The 18566-nt window shown below is 33.2% G+C and overlaps 1 protein-coding gene across 2 annotated transcripts in view; it reads left to right on the forward strand.

Moving 5' to 3' along the window:
- The window catches only part of LOC149078755 (protein Wnt-5b-like), a 256727-nt gene that overhangs the window by 112067 nt on the left and 126094 nt on the right, over positions 1 to 18566 (forward strand). Inside the window, exon 2 of one of the 2 annotated variants that reach the window (XM_089240862.1) lies at positions 10559 to 10668. The exons of the other annotated variant lie outside the window; for it this stretch is intronic. The gene's annotated coding sequence lies outside the window, so the exon portion shown is untranslated. The remainder of the gene's footprint in view (positions 1 to 10558; positions 10669 to 18566) is intronic. 2 annotated transcript variants of the gene reach the window in all.

Raw genomic sequence — 18566 nt, forward strand, 5'->3', positions numbered from 1 at the left:
CGATTATTATTCGGGCTAGCTTTAGTCTATGAAACTCTCGACGACATGCTTACCAGCAACGACTCCCTGTTAATATTTCGTAATTTTTCCAACTGCTTAGCCGAGTCATGTTAATAAATAACCATCATAAATTTATTTAGTAGGTCGTTTTATTTCTAATTAAAAGCAAAAAAAAATTACTGTTTTTTAAACAATTACTTAATATACACGTAATAAATTATCCACTTTGGTACTTTTAGTACCGCAAGTAGATAAAAGATTAAACAAGACGAAATCCGAAAGCGATTGCCGGACTGTGGCACTGCATTTGTTTTGTAGAGCTTAATCATTTATATATTCCACGTATAATATTCGACGTCTATATATAGTCTATATACTGTACAATAACTTTTTCATATGGATATCAATATTGTTAAGATCTGGAAGAACTGGTCATGACCAGCGGATTTGAGTAGGTTTTTTTTTTCGCACTAAACTCTATATTTTTTCAATATTTTTTCTTGATGTAGAAATTTCTCGCTGGTGATTTTCCCTAATGCAGTAGAAGAATGTACATGTTTCCTCTTAGAACATTTTCCCGCTTAGTCCGACTTATTTTCGTGGTCCCATCTTCCACTACTTGATTTTCCGTTTGAAGCGTTTCACGTTTTTTTCCCCCACGACTTTTTTTTTTGAAAAACGTTATAAGTGGAATTCACTGAAATTTTCGACTTTTTTGAAGGCATAGACATTGTAAAGATATTTCAATGCTCTCCTCCATTGGTGAATAAATTTGTTTCTCGTATGAAATATTCAATAATGAAATGAAGACGAATGAAAATTTCCATCGATTTTTATTTGACATTTAAAAAAAATTCATCTTTTTTTTTTTGGAAATGACTCGCCCATGGACGGTAACAAGGTGACAGCAGTTCGTATCTTTGTAGAGTTCCGTTGATTTTTTTTCGGTTATCAATTTCAGCGGCAGATTCAATGTGATGCTACAAATCCGAGTCGGACTGAATGACGTGAACAAATACACCACCATGACTGGCACATGATCAGTGTTGTAATCCACGAAAGTCGAGGCTGTCAACGACATCACGTCAAGATTATACCTATTGAATATACCTACCTCGAAATCAAACAACACAATGGCCTATTTACATTTCGCTGGGTGAGGACGAGTTTCCGACAAGGCAGTATACCTTTAACTATAGCAGTATATATTTACTCGTATTTATTCGCGTGCGGGTTTGCAGAGTGTATGAGAACCCCCTCCCTGTCCACACGGTCTCTTCGAGCAGATAGGCATACATGGAATATATATATATATACATATCCTTGTGATACCACCAGCACCCAGACAGAAGTACGAACTCTAGAGGTGAGCTATCAGCTCTCTCCGAAGGCAATATTGATCTACTGTCCTTCCACCATCACGAACCCTTATTCTTACACTCACCACTTGCCTTGCGTATACTGAACAAACGACATTCTACAATTCCTCCCCATTGCTATAAAGTCTGTATACCCTACTCTCTCTCAGCACTACACCTCTGAGCCTTGCTAGTTGTGCTTGCACAGGATATTAATTCAATATTGACAGAAGGGCGCGTCTCGTCGTGCCGAATGTGATGCTTTCCTATTATACGACTGCGGGAGGCTTGGAAGCAGTCGGTGAAAATACAAGGCAAAACACAGTGGGTGCCGTAAAGGTTGACGGTGAAGATTTAAAGTTAGGGGTTGTAAGTCTGTACGAGAGGAGTTGGGGGTTCGAAATGATTTCGAACATCCCTTGGAGTCCTCTTGTTCCGTTTGCCGAATTCGGTGGGAATCCGTCAGTACTGAATTAGTTTCTAGATGTGTATAGTATACGTATCGAGAATCTATGATAATGAACAGTTGTCTGCAATAATTCCTTCGGAATAATAAAGAAGGTTTCTCGTTGTGGCTCGAGAAAACAACGGTTGTTCGATAGATTATCATCGTGCAACCTAATGTGATGGAGAAAAAATTATTTGACTCTAAAGATTTTTGTTCTTTTAGATTCGGCAAAAATTGTCTCAAAAAAGATCAAAATTTTTAACCTTTTCTGCGGCACTAGAAATACCCAAACCCCTTCGAAATGCCATATCTTTTCTTTAATGAAGTTTTGAGAGAAGAGCATTTTAATGGAAAGCATTAGCATATATAATGCCTAACAGCAGTTTATATTAAAATATGTTAAAAATACTTTTGGAGCAGGTAGAACAAAAATTCGAACACAGTTAGACGCAGAAAATTTTATATTGTATTTGAAAATTGAAAAATTCGAAAATTTGTTTTTTAGAAAATTTGCGAGCTCCGACCCCCAATTAATATAAGACATATTATCCTTACTCGGACAGCAAACGAAACTTAGTTCCTCTCTCACTCGTCTTTTTTCTCATTATAATATGTGACTGTTGATAAAGATACAAAGTGACCCGAAAAAGTTTTGTCCCAGATATTTTTCAATCATTTCTCTGAGTTCTACTTAAACTGTAGAAAATACTTCGTTTTTATTCATCTTCATTTCTGTAGATATGGATTTCGTTCCCAGTAAGCAACAAGTACAACAAAGTGAGCGTGGCTCAACAAAATAATTAAATATTCTGTAAATTATTGAGAAATTTATTCTTCATATAAAAGACGAGGTAGAAAATAAAGAGATGTCAGTCACCAAAGAGATTATACATGCAAAATAAAGTCATCAAAGTTATAACTCACAACATAAATTTCTCCTAAAGGGGATAAACATGTTCCTACAATATACATCAATTCAGAAATTAATGTTTTAAGTCAACAGTGGAGGACGCAAGTAAAAATATTTTTTCCAGAATGCGCATATATGCATTCTTCGCACTGCATAAACACAGCTGCTCAAATTTTTTAACCAACTTTGTTTTTGGTTTTTAAACGATTTTTATTTGAAAATCTTAACAAAGCTTATGAAATCATTAAATATAGCAGTTGATATTTAATGAACATAGTATTAGTAGTTAAACACAAAAGTTTGGTTGATGAACAATTGTGTAAAAGTCGAAATCCAAATTGATCTTTGAGTAAATTTAGCGATAATATTAAAAGAAATGAACCATCAGGGTGTCCAGGTACGAACGGTTCTAGTGTGATTTATTAGAGAGGAAAGGCGACTTCAGAAGAAAACTACGAGTACAGTGATCATGTGTCGGGTATATATACTGTATATATATTTTACGTGACAGAGCCATTATTCTCTTATATTAATTTATTTAAATCCCATTCCTTTGGGGGGGGGGGGGATCCGTGCCTGAGGGGCCTCATACTGTGTCCGTCTTAGGCCGGCATTACACTATATAAGTTTCAGAAAAGAACTTTATAAAACTCTATGAATGCAACCTATAAGAGTATCGGTTGCATGCGAGCGAATGTAACCAATAAGCTTATAGATTGGTTTTTTTTTTCTCGAGTTTTGTTAAAGATCCTTTACCAAACTTTTTTAGTGTAACCCCCGGCTTTAGATAGGTTTCACTGTATTTTTTTTTAAATTTCAGTGATGTGGTTGTAAATTATATATAAAAATCAGTCTCTTAAGGGGACATTGAAAATGAAGCTTATATTTTTTCAATGTTTTCAGTTAATGTGTTTTTAGATAGCGTAAACACACACAATAAATGCACTTTGATGTATCTAATCAAATTATTTGGAAAATATTTATGTTTAATGAATAATTTATTGAAAAATAACTGCAAAACTGAAATAAAAGCTATATTTGCCCTTCGCACTTCCTATTTTGAAGAAATTCATTCATATTTTCAATTGTACTTCCAAAGACACATTCAAACATTTATAAGCACGCATTTTAGGATGTGTCTAATGGTATGTGAGAAAAAAAATAGAGACTACAAAAATGGTGCAAAACGGACAGTTTTTTGGCCATTTTAACAATTAACTCATATTTTTAGCAGTAAATATTGATGGATTTAAAAATAGAGATGCTTAGTTATCACAAATAGGTCATAAGAAACAGGTGTGTAAAATTATGAGTACATTGAATGAAATTTGATTTGCAAGGGACATTTTGAATATCAGTTTGCGACGAAAAACAAACACGGAGAAGACTAGAAATGAAGATATTACATCTCGTGGACAATCATGATTTTTTAGTTATAAAAATTGCAGTGGAAAAATAACTAACGAACGTATTTCAATCCTGTTTATTTTAAAATATTGTATGGAAATTCCGTTATTTTTTTATGTACATATTAAAAAACAAATCGCCATTTTCATGATCCGAATCTGCCGTGTAGCCCCTTAAACTTAATAGGAAAGTCGATATTGGCCATATTTATAAATACCCCTTGAACCCGTAACTTTACGTCTACTAATATATATAAAAATATTCCTTTACATTTCGATATATTTTTCTCTTTAAAGTCAAAATTTTGATCCCAGCTGAAATTTATTTCGCTATTTTACCAGAAAGTAGAAAAAAAAGTCTTAAAAAAGTATGAGTATGAGGATAAAGAGAGAGATAAAAAGAAAATTCTGAGAATCGATTCTTAGATTTTCGGGGCCATAAGCTCAATGTAGAGGAATGAAGAGGAGAAAAAAATATCAAGAAATCATCTCATAAGTCCTGGATAAGAAAAAAGAGAGAGAGAGAGAGAGATGGTTATTATGTGTAACTACGTGGAAAAAAATCATTGATGAATGGGATAGCCGAGCTCTTATCCTGCTCAGGGGTAGTTAGACCCTGAGCAACGAGAAACAACGTTATAATTTCGACTTCCTCTGTTTCAGCGGACACCAAAAGTGAATTGATTTATTGCTTAGCGCTTAGAGAGATTCGACTCTCCCTTATAATAAGCTCTTTCCTTCGTCTCTCTCATCTATGTTACAATATTTGTTGCTTGTAAAAAAAATTTCTGAGAATGCATCCATGGGTCAAAAAATATAAAGAAAAAACACTGAGTTCATGTGTGTGAAAAAATGCAGTACTGAACAAACATTTTTGGTTCTTTCTATGATTTGAGATAGATTTAGTAGAGTTTAGCTTGTTTTTGCTTAATAAAAATGTAGTTCAGTTGTATAGATCCAACTAAACATAACAGAAAAATAATTTTTGGTTTTATTACAATAGAAAAAGTGCTATAAAAGTGATTTAGAAAATTTATCTGTGTAGTGTTTCTCGCGAAACTGAATGCCATTCAGTTATTTCGATTGTGATAAATATGTCAAACAAAATGGCGGAAAAATGGTCGTTATTCTAATTGATTTACATACAGCATCTATTCACTCTCTGACACATAGGGTGGTCCATAAATTCGTGCATAGTTTAGAAAGGAATTTGAGTATTTGAATTAGGACTGGTCCGATTAATCGATGGGATTTGTTGTTGATCGCAGTTAAAAAGTTTAGTCTAGTTAATTGACTCGATCAATCCGATTAAAATTTTTATTAAAAGTTTATAATTTAACATGATTTATTTGACTAAACCGATTAAATATCTTAAATTATGTTCCTATACATAACACAAGTCGATTGAATGAAAATTAGTGATAATTTCTAAAATTACTTATTAAAAGACAAGATCCAAGTTAAGAAATTCCAATTATGTTGAAAGATTTACATTGTAATATAAGACAATATAAATGTGGTGACAGTAAACTTCACTGTAAAATACTTGAACACAAGTAATCGACACTTTAAAATGAATCGCGAGCAGGCCGAGACACAAATCTTACTGACGGTGAAATTCAAAGAAGATACTTCGAAAAAGACAATCGATGAACTATAGTAGAGATTCCCAAACTTTTTGCGCCACTGCATTCTCAGAAATATCATTCGAATTTTGAATTTCTCACTTCAACTGAACGAAATTTAAAGGCACAATGGTTGGGAATCAGCTTTTTAATACTGTCAATACAATTTTATCTCCAAAATATCTTGTGGCACTCCCCTCACCGAGGTAATAAATTCCACAATACCTCTAGGATGTGACGGTGCACTGTTTGGGAATCATTGCACCAGTTTCATTGTGCTTAAATTAAAGTAAAATAATATAAAAAGTTTTCTTTATAAACGTAAAGAATTGAACAAAAAATAATCATATATGACTAATAAAAATAACAGAAATCAAACAGTAATTTTCCTCTAATAAAATTCGGATATATTTTAGATAATTAAAACATGTAAATATATTTTGATTAAGTAAAGAATAAAAATATTTTTGTTTTCAAGATTCATGGCTTTTTTTTTCTGCTGGATATTTTTCTTCTCATTTTTTCCATGTTCCTATGAGTTTTTCAGACATGTACGACTTTCAGTTTATAGCGTTGAGAAACCTACGTATATTATAGATTTTTTTTAGAAATACATTTACTTTCTTTAGTCTAGAATCCCATCCGTAGATGAAACACATCCAAATATTTAGAAGGAGGGGAAAAAAAAGCCAAAAAATGCATATATTAGCATCTTTCTTTTTTATTATTTCATCTACATTCTCGTAAGGTTTCTACAAAGTTCTCTCAGGGAAAGAATTTATTTTCTTCGCAAGTCCCAACATCCCTCACTATATGTTTTATTTATTTCCCTGCGCATTTTATTTTTCTCTTTCCATGCTTGATATGCTTAATGAAGAGCATAGGGACAATATATATACATACGTACACACGCATAAAGAATAAAATAAAATAAATAAATTTATATATACCGTATGTAAAAAAATATAAGAAAAGAAATAAGAAATAAAACTTTTTTTCCGAGACTTTGTAATGAGCAAACTCGTAAGCACCAGGAATTGGACCTCACGCATGAGGGAATTTCTCGAAACTTCTTTATTTTATTTTATTTATTTTTTCCCCCCCAAAGAACGAGAAATCGATCTCGAATTCATTCTGGTAAACTATGTACGTATTGGATTCTGGAGTAAAGAAATAAATAAATAAATAAAAATAGGAAAAGAAATCGACATAACACAAGATGGGAAGAACAAACAATAGGAAGAGAGGAACAAAACTTGTACTAAGAAAGAACATTTTTATTTTTTCAAGAAAGATTTTCATACTGTCATTTTTTTTTTCTTATTTTTCTTCATATTATTAATACCCAATCAATAACAGGACAAAGAATCGAACTCGACAACGAAGAATTTTGTTTCTAAGGCAACTGATCCTCCCTTACACTGCCTGCTGCACCCTCGTGCATGAAGTAAAAATTTGTTGTTTGTTGAACAAGAAATTTTTCCTCGATTCGTGTAGTGATTATTTGCATCGATTGAATGAATTGAAGGAACTTACTTTTGTAATCTTGTTTTTTCCTCGAAAGAAAGAAAATTTCACGAACTTTTGAATTAAACACAATTTAGTTCCCATCGATAAAAAAGAAAAATGGATGGGGGAGGGGAAAAGGGAATAAAACAAAAGTCTTGAGATCGATTTATTTTCGTGAATTAATGCGCATAAATTTTATACGTAAAAATACTGTATTGTAGTATTTATTATTATGCCAAGGGTGCTTAAACTATTGGAGAGTGTGGCCATTTAAGTGATCTGGAATAGCTCCGTAGATCACTTATGTGATCTCAAAAATATGTCGTGGGCAGCTTGAGTGTAACTGTGCCATGGGTCACTCGAGTGATGTTTAAGTGTCCCGTAGATCATTTAAGTGATCCTTAAACATGTCGGGAATCCCTTGAGTGATGTGCAGCTCCACCGCAGATCACTTGAGTGTTCTAGAAATGTGCTGCGAGCCCCTTAATTGATCTGGGACTGAAATCTACTGCGCGTCACTCAAGTCAGGCCCGGACTTGTCGCACTTTTAGGAACAAAGAACACTATTATAAAATTATCGAATTTTAAATTTGTGGAGGTGAAAAAAATTCTAGTTACGGCCTTCAAGTAATTTGTAAATATGTCGCGGATCACTTAACTTATTTGGATATGGGCTCTGTGGGATTCTTAATTGATCTACTTCACCAGACACAAATTCCGGCCAATTATATTGCAATTTACTGCCGTTAACGAGTTGGGTTGGAAATGAAGGTGCCATCTATTGGTGGTTGCCTCAAGCTCGTTAGGGAAAATATATTGTTATCTAGATTCTTTCCCGGAACTTCACAGCAACCTTCACGGTGGTAAGTCAGCTTACACCACACCACTCAGGGGCGAAAGTTATTCTTAATTGATCTTTAATTGGCCACTTGGTTTATTTTTACAAGATTAGGTTTGAGGTCACAGGCCACATTAGATGGCTCTGAGGGCCTCGGTGGATCCACGGGCCTCGGGTTGTTAGACTAAAGAGCATTTTCGAGTTTGTAAATCAAATGTTTGTAGCTTCAATTAACATGTTTAGTTAATTTCTACAGAGAATATTTCCTCACTGAACTGCCATTAGACACTTAAAGGCCAGATTTTTTCACTAAAAGCGGAAAATTTGGTTAATAGAATGTTTTATGTGGGTCGTTGATAGAGATACACATAGTGATTTTCATTGATTTAGGGAAAAGTTTTTATTGATTTGATAATTGAAACCACTTGTGATAATTGTTCATGAGTAAGTTGAAATATATGACATCCATATTTTTATGGGCATCCTTTTCTCGTTGAGCATTTTGCCTGTTATGGCGTTGTATTTGTATAAGTAAATCCTTTTACACGTATGATAGAAAGATATTGATAAAAAAAAGAATGATAAAAAATTATCAATAATGATAAAAATAAGAATGATAAAAAATTATCAATAATGATAAAAATAAGAATGATAAAAAATTATCAATAATGATAAAAATAAGAATGATAAAAAATTATAAATAATGATAAAAAATTATAAATAATGATAAAAATAAGAATGATAAAAAATTATAAATAATGATAAAAATAAGAATGATAAAAAATTATAAATAATGATAAAAAATTATAAATAATGATAAAAAATTATAAATAATGATAAAAAATTATAAATAATGATAAAAAATTATAAATAATGATAAAAAATTATAAATAATGATAAAAAATTATAAATAATGATAAAAAATTATAAATAATGATAAAAAATTATAAATAATTGTTCTATAATTTTTACTTTGTTATCTTGTTCTTTCCTGAAAACTAATTTTTTCGAAAAAAAAGAAAACTCCCAAACTTGAATTGAACGCTATTCAGTTTCCATCGATAAGAAGAAAAATGGATGGGAAAATAAAATAAGTCTTGAAATCGATATATTCTCGGGAATTAATGTGCATGCATTTATATGTAAATATTGTATTATGAACTAAAGAATACTTCCGAGTTTGCAAATCAAATATTTATAGCTTCAATTAACGTGATTAGTTAATCTCACGGAAAAATATTGCCTCACTCAAATGCTATTAAAAATTTAATGGCCCGAAGTTTTTCACTAAAAGCGGAAAATTTGGTTAATAGAATGTTTTGTGTGAGGGCCGTTAATAGAGATACACATAGTGATTTCTATTGATTTAGAGGAAAAAGAATAACCGAAACCACTTGTTATAATTGTTCATGTGTAAATAAATTATTTAACATGCACGTGCAGATTCGGAGATAGGCTTACTTTGCTTTACTTGAACAAATAATACGTTATTTCAAGGGAAAATTGCAAATATAATATTTGTGTGTTAGTGGAATCATAACATCGCAAAATATGTTTTCCCATGATGCACAAAGGAATATTTCACTATTTGCATAATTAGAGAAAATGAAATGCAAATTTCAAACTTCTTAGTATATGTATAAGCTTTTAACTTATTAGAACATAACATAATGGCATATATTATTTGTTTCAATATTACCAGTATAGACCTTTCCAAACTGTCGCTTGCATGGTTTATCCATTATGAACTATTGCAGTGATTCTCAATATATGCCTCCCCCACATGTGTGGTTCTGGCACTAAGGCGGCCACGGGCAAACACCAAGTGGAAGGGGGGGGGGCCATGACGGGTTGTTAGGGGAGTGCCCAGAGTGAGCTGTAAAAAAAAAAAAATTCAGATATGAAGAAAAAGCTTTTAAGCAGGACTGAACAAATCTCCAAAATTACATGCCCGGCAGGGCATACAATTTAAAATTACAATTAAATATTTTTGCATGCGCGAAAAATATTTTCACTGGATTTACTTTTAAGCAAAAATTTTAAAAGCAAATTGATTTATTTGCATAAAAATTTCGAAAGTGGTATAATTATTTTTTAAATTGAAATTTCGAAAGAAATAAGAAAATTTAAAACGGATGCGGTCACACGCACCAATTAAAAATCTAAAATTAGTCAAACTGCTAATTACAATTTTCCGCGCTGTTGACGGAAAAGAAGCCAAAAAAGTTACAATTCACACCTTCGCTCTTATAGAATGATAGCCGATCCTATATAGCAGCGTTTCTCAACCTTTTCTGACTCGCGGGGAGCCCTTTTTTATAAAAAAAATTTCTACGGCGGAGTCCCGTGGGCATATTTTTTATTTATTCGTCAAAGATACTGTTTTATTTTTATGGTTTAAAAGTATTTATAATTATTTGTTTTTTAAAAATTTACTGGTTTTTTTTTTATTTTCCTTGATCAGCCACGGAGAGGAGCACCGATTGAGAACCGCTGCTCTATAGTTCAGTGTAGTCGATTTACGGTACGGGAACTGGACGGAAAGCGAGAGTATAGGGGCCGTTCAAGTATTACGTAAGCAAATTTTTAGCCATTTTTGACCCCCCCCCCTCTTGTCAGCAAAATTTCGTCATCAGCTCTGCCCCTCTGAGTCCTAACTCATATTTTCATAAAGGGTGGTTGATGACGTAAACATTATCCAAACCTCCCCCCCCTTGTCATCAAAATTCAGCAAATCGGAAACCCCTCCCATCGATGATGACGCAATACTTGAACGGCCCCATAGGATCGGGTGGCCATCATGCGACTGAGAAGCTGGTGCAAATTCATTGATAAAACCGGGTGATAAACATGGGCGGAGATACGGGAGGACGTGGCCCCCCCCCCCCCCAGCGTCAAAGGTGGAGTCGACTGATGTAATGTATATATGTATATAAGAATTGACATTATCATCATCGTCCGTCCCCCCAGCAATACTGGTCGTGCCCCCCAGACTTCCAAGTCAATCTTCGCCTATGGGGATAAATAACGCTAAAATTAACTGGTAAAAACCAGGATAACTGAAAATAGTTTTCAAGAGGCATTATGGTGTCAAATTGCAAGACAATAGCTAAAATTACTGATTAGCTATAAAGCCTGGCCTAGTAAAATTCAGTTCAAATACAAATACAACGCCACAACAGGCAAAATGCCCAACGAGGTGGCTGATAAAAAGATGCCCATAAAAATATGGATGTCATATATTTGAATAAAAAAAACAGCAACTCAATTAAAAATGCAATTAACACAAATGATAAACAATATATACACAGTTCAGTGTTTTTCAAAATTTTTTCTCATTAGAGATAGCTTAAATTGAGTGAAAATTTTCGCGAACCGGTATAAATGGGAGAAATAGTTTGCGAACCGATGAAAAAAAATAATATATTGTGTGTGGAAAAATTTTCTAACCTTCTGACTTACCAGTTACTATGTTTTGCCGTCGCCGTTGCCGGTTGGTGCGAAATACCGAGCACTGAATATACTATGCTTTTTTGATATTTATAAAAAAGGAATCTAGTAGCAAACATAAAGATATATTAACGTGTATTTTTGGCGCATAAAATTTACACCGGTGTGCAACATAAAAACAAATAATGTATTATATCGTAACACATTTTGTTAGTTTTCTTGGCTTGTTGCATACCGGTTTGACACCGAAAACTACTCTGCTTAAAGAATTATAATGGATAGTTTTGTTTTTATTTGATAGGTGTCAGTAGAAGCTCCATATATTTGTGATAAATATTTTACTCAAAAATTTTGTGTAGTAGAGATGTGGCACAAATACTCTCTATAATTTAAAAATCAATCACAGAATTTTTATCCCTTTCGGACACTTTATATACTGTATAATAAAGCCCTGCATGCTAGAGACAAAGGGCACTATGTCCATTTTCGTCAATGTTGGAAAAACGCTATTTGCAGTACTTTCGTTTATTTCGAAAATTAATTTCGTTTCCCAATTTTGAGGCACAAATGCGAGTTGATCTCCCCGTCAAAAAGTCACCCCACAGAGAGCAACAGGCCTACACCGGTGCAAATCTTCAATCATTGCACTTCATGCATTGTCTGAAAAAATTGATGGCAGATGGCAGCACTACACATAACAATCATTACACAGAAAAAACTTCACGTCAGGTTCGCAACGCGTACACACACTTTCCGGCATGTACCAATTCGTTAGAAATTACGTAGAGGAATGTGTACGAGGTGCATGCACGGTTGAGTAGTAGTAGTAGTAGTAATATTACTTTCGTTACAGTACACGTAGGTATAAGATACTAAGTCCCATTTCAATATTAAATAACAGATATTCACTCTATAAAACAAACTAGCTCCATAGAAAGATGCACTAAAAATCAATAAGCAGCACCTGTAAAATTTCCCCTTTGGACATGGTGTTCTTTTCCTCGGCATACAGGTATATTTTCTTTCGTGAGGGATATATATTTACGTTTTTATGCAAACCCAGAAATCTTTTTCCCTTCTTTTATGGTAATGCCAATTTAGGGTACACCAGTTCCCTGGAAGTGATGTTTCCCGTTTTCCAGAACGTACCATGGACCATATTTGGGATCCATCAGAATTCCAAATAGAATTTGAATTATCTTGTCGCATGTCCCGGATGCCTCATGGCCATGGGGGTGGGGCCTACATGATGAGATCTTGTATTATAATTTTCTAAAGTAAGTACGTAAATATGTGAACTCTTACTTTCAGCCAAGTATGAAGTCAAAGAAAAATATTTTTTCCGAGGGGTGGAGATCATGATGTTGAGCCGACCCTACATAGAACCTCTACAAGAGGGAAACACTGAACTCTTGCCCAGGGGTTCCAGAGATCGTCCTTATCAATAAAAACATTTATTCATTATAAATTTCTAAGCAAATCAATTCAATAAGTAGAAAATTTTTCGTTGGTACTAGAATTGATGAAATAAATAGTTCAAATAGTTATAAAATTAAGGAAAATTCCGAATTGATGAAAAAAATAATTCCAGAATTAATGAAACAAAAATTCTAGACGTAATGAAAGAAAATTCAGCATTAAGTGTGTGTGTGTGTGTGTGTGTGCGTGTGTGTGTGTGTGTGTTTTAGAATCCTCTTTTCACCCCTCACCCCTATGTGTTCTCTTTTGCTCTTACGTATACAGCAAGAAGATGCATTATGTACGCAGAAAAAAAAAACATTAACAAGAGTATGGAAAAAGGAGGGAAAGAAAAATCAGCTTCCGTATAGATAGGGTTACTATAAAGGATGGTGAAGAGAGAGGAAGGTAAACACAGAGAACTTGTTTGAATTTATTCTCCTGGTGTTTGGACATAACATTACGGCCCTGATCGTAAAGAGGTTGAAGCATTCACATTTTGTTCGAGAAAAAATTATCTCTCAAGGCGAGTTCCTTCCTTCCAATTCGGAATATAAATATCCGCACCAGAGAAAACACATGCACTACATATTAGTAAACTCACAGTTAGGTTCCACAAAAATTAATTCCGACAATCTTAAAGATAAAACTCTAGTAAAAAGAACGATTATTATACGCAGCTTATAATCTCATTCCGGGTCCGAAAAATTCCACGTAACAACAAGAAAACCATCGCAGTGATAATTGATTGAAAAATAGAAAACATTTTAATAAAACATAATTTTCAGTTTTAAATGTAAGCCAGAAAACAAGAACTAGCAATGAATATAAACAAAAACACGTTGACATAGTGCTAGCAAGAAGGAGAGAGAAACACGGTTATCTTATTAAAAGGGACAACTAATAATAAATTTTCCTTAGAGGAAAAAGAGAGAGAGAGCAACGTTAAATTTAACGGAATAATCTGTTCATTCGATCGATTCCCTTCGGATAAAACGAAAACAGTTAGAAAAGATAGGAAAATAGGACGCAGAACAGCGAGATCACAAAAGATAAGTCTTTAAGCAGGGAAAGCTCTGCGAAGTAATCCCCTTAATTAGTTAATTAAGTTTAGGTATAACGACATTAGCATGCATGGCTTGGCATTATATTGGATCCCACGAATAACACATACAGACATACACAAGGTCTAACCAATAGGTTTTAAGAGATTTTACCTTCTCCCAACTATTGATTCGTCCAATAAAAGCTCGTAATTTGGAAAGATTATATTACAAGGATTTGTTTATCGGCAATCTTATTATGAGGAGGGTGTGTGTATGATAAGACAGAAAATAAAATAAATAAATAAAATTCTATGTTTTTTAATGAAAAATGAAATTCTGAGAAATTGGATTTTATATTTTTCCTAGGGATTAGTTAAAGTACTGTAATGTATAAATTTAGAAAAGAATGAAATGTTATTAATATTTTTTTCATTTTTTTAAATAAAATGAATGTATTTAAATATATTTGGGGTTTTTCTATAAGACATTTTTGGGTACTTGGGAATTAATTTAAAAATTTAAATTTAATATATAATTTTGAGTTATCAACATTTTAGATGCCTGTACACTATTTTTATTTTAGATCAGCAGTTATTGAGTAACGTTTGATTATTGGAATTTTTTTTAACATGTTAATAAAATTTTTATTTTGGATTCTTGAAAATTTCCGAGAAAGAAATTTTCCTTTTCTCCAAGAACTTTGATAATTTGTATACTGTATTTTGCGAATTTTTTTCCGGAGACTTGAACGTGAAAGATATTAAATGATTTTGAATTTAAAACATTTTGTATTTCTAGATAGATCTTTTTTTTTTAATTTTTAGTTTAGTTCATTGAATAATTTCAACTGTTCGAAATTTTCACTGATATTAATGTAGAGTACCTTCGGTTAATAAGGAATACCACTTTTATTTTTTCGATTATTCCAATTTGAAACATGGTAGAAACCTGAAACTTGTATTTCTATGAAATTTGGTTTCTTGCCTTTACATATATAAGTGTATCGTATTTGAAAATAAATATTACAACTGTGAAAAAACGCATTTTAAAAAAATCAATTTATTGGAGTAATGTGGAATAGTCGGATAATAAGGAATAGAAGGTTCAAAATGAAGAAAACTATATTTCGAATTGATCAAAAACAAGATTTAATTAACCTGTGGCAATGAAAAATAAAAATTCCATCGTATGTCTCTCATAGTTGAATGATGCGTTGGTGTCATAGTCTATAAGAGTCACAAATGCAATGTTCTTAATCTTCCCTGATACTACCATCAAGGTGGGCCCCGCAGACAACAGGACACAGTCGAATCCCGTTTTAACGAATACCGTTATAGCGAAATTCCCGTTTTAACGAAACTTTTCTAATCCCGCAAATAAGTTTACATAGGAACACTGCTAGGTAACCTGGAATTTCTTTATAACGAAATTTCTTTTTTGACGAAGCGATTTCGCCGGTCTCTTGGCGTTCGTTATAACGGGATTCGACTGTATTTCTAGACCTTCCTTTTTTATCTTACTATTAAGCTTTCCATTTGGAGGAGATATTCTAGCTCAACTCAGATAACACTCATAGCATTCCATATTATCCGACAGACCCAGTGGTGGATTAAAGTCGATCGAGGCCAAGGGCGCAAAAGAAAATATTGGACCCCCTTAAATTAGAAAATAGTGTAAAGTTTGGTTTTTTCGTGGCTCCGGGTGCGCTCGCCGTTAAATCCGCCTCTGGACAGACCTTCTGTGAAAAAATAGAGTTCCATCTAACCGGGGAGAATTGCAAGCTAAAAATGAGCACATCACAATAAAATAAAAAAACTGGTGATGCACATTGTGCTTAGTTTCAAATTAATGGGCATATTTCCAATAATCAATAAACACCTTTGTAAGCTTGCCTGAGTAAATTTCAGGAAGCAATTATGTAATAAATGTTTAATTATATCTTTGAATTGTAGAAGGAAGTGTTTTTCGTCATCCGTCACATTCGTTCTACAACAAGAAAAATAAACGTTCTCCTACAGGAGCCGTGGTGATGGTGGCAACAGAGCGACAAGTTATTCTCACAGAGGGAGAATTTTAGTACAGAAAAAATTGTTGCGCTCAAATCTGAAAAGCGCCGCGTACACCCTCTATCAACCTGATTGGATCCGAACCTATCTTCAATCTCATCTGTGTCCGAAACTTTCATAAGGCTTCAGCGGACGATTCGTGGATGATATAAAATGACCTCACCAATAGTGCTTTATCCACCAATGCCAACATCGCAATGAAAACATTATGTAACCGCCAGTAACAGGAAAATTCAGAAATGAGCTTTTAACCGTACACCCTGCATTTTAGAGGACTCTGATTTGCGAATTTCTAGTGATATGCTTTCGTACAGCGTCCTATTCCAACAAAAATGTGAACTATTTTTTTTTCTATACGAAAGAAAAATTCCCTCCTTCGTAAGTAAAGCCTTTATCGCAAACTGCGTTTGAATTCACATATTCCTTCAATTTTTATGAATTTTTGAACTATTTACAAATTCTAGGATAAGTAGAAATTTTTAGATACGTAGGTAAGTTCATTCAGTCAAAACAGACACAAAACAAAGTGTAGATAATTTGCATTCTACGATTTTTTCTCCCGAATATTTGAATATAAGAGTTATTAAATGATTTTGGATTCACAAAATTTCAAATTCTTGGAGTTTTTTGACTATTTTAAACGGAAAATTTTGAAATTTGAATTTTTAAAAATTTAAAAAAAATGTTCACTCACATCCAAAACTTTTGTTAATTTTTCAAATTTTTTTCCAAAGACTTGAAATATGGAAATTATCAAATGACATTGGATTGACATCAGTTTAGATTCTTGGGATATTTTCGATATTTTAATGCAAAATTTATTGGACAATTTTCTATTACCATCATTTTTTTCGGATTCTCGGAAATATTTATCTATCGTTTTGATGTATAAAAGTCATTAGTAGATAAACATTGGATTAATAATATTTTTATATCTTGGAAAAAAATTCTTCTAGAAAAAAATTTAAGAATCCAAAAAATGCTGGTTACTTGAATTTTTGAAAAATTGCAATAGTTATTATTATTACGATAAAGTTATTAGATAATTTTATATTTTCAACGTTTTAAATTCTTTGAGTATTTTTTTCAAGGTTTTAATATAAAATTTAATGGATAATTTTAAACAACAGTTTTGCCTCTTCAATTTTTTCTTTGTTCATTTGAACATTTTAATTACAAACGTTGTTGAATAATTTTCCAACGTCTACAACGGACTGACAAGAAAAATTGGAATTTGGAAAAATTCGAGATTTTTCCAAATATTTTCAGAGATAACGTAAATGTATTTAAAAACGTTCATTTCGCATTCTTATCATTATCAATAAATATAAATGTCGTTTAGGGAGTAATGGGCACGAACATAACACGCAAATATATCGATCGGAGACAAATAATTAATGAGGATATTCCCTGGGAAAACTCCCGAGAGGGAAAAAGACGACGTAAAACTCTTATCTACAGCTGTGAAAAATAGCCCTGAATTATATTCCAGATGAACAAAGTTCGGTACCAAGAGAGAGATAATCTCAAGTAATACTTTAGGAGGGACATATTTAGAATAAGGCCGGAATTATATATTCGGAATACGGGATTTCATAAAGCGAGTTATTTGACTAGGCCTGTATGTGACGTCACCGAATTCTGCAGCGACAGTTGTTAATCATTTACATATTCGCCTGTGAGGAACAACTTGCTGAATTTCTATTGAATATGAAGACATGAGAACAAACCATCCAGACCAACCGCCCCCCGCCCCGTCTTTTTGACATGGCAGTGTATTTGGTATCGTTTTGTATGGTTTTTACAGGACAAATATACAGTGAAACCTCTTTCTCTCTCTGGTGCTCTCAGCAGGTTGAAAAACACTTTCCTAGAGCCAGGGGGGATTTCAAGACAGATTTTGTTATTATCTACTACTCAGAGAGTAAAACAAAATAAAATAAGATTCTACCCAGAGGGGATAGTCTGGTCTTTCTTTCTTTCTTTCAAACTGAGCATAACTCCTGTCTATCGCCATGGGCAATTCACTACCGAATGAGTTGTGCCGGAAGTGTGAGTATGTGTACTTAACAGTCTGAGTACGCATATAATGTTGTGTGTGAATTTTTAGTGTGGTGTCATCTATATTACAAATTCTAAGAAAACCAACTTCGAGGCGCATATGCGAGCCGATTTCCCCATTAAAAATCTCGCCACAGAGAGCAACAGGTCTACAACAGTACAAATATTCAAACATCATACTTCACTCAGAATTTATAATATAAATGGCACTACACTAAAAATTCACACACAACACTATATACGCACTCAGACTGATGCTCACACTTCCGGCACAACTCAATTGGTATTAAATTGCCCATCGCGATAGACCTGAGTTGTGCTCCGTTTGAAGGAAAGAAAGACCAGTCCCCCTCTCCCCACCCTATGGTTAGGCTCGGTAGAATCTTATTTT

Source organism: Pholcus phalangioides, unplaced genomic scaffold (genome assembly GCF_987345545.1).
Source record: "Pholcus phalangioides strain wild (caught in Gottingen) unplaced genomic scaffold, Ppha-v1.0 ptg000013l_1, whole genome shotgun sequence".
NCBI lineage: Eukaryota > Metazoa > Arthropoda > Arachnida > Araneae > Pholcidae > Pholcus > Pholcus phalangioides.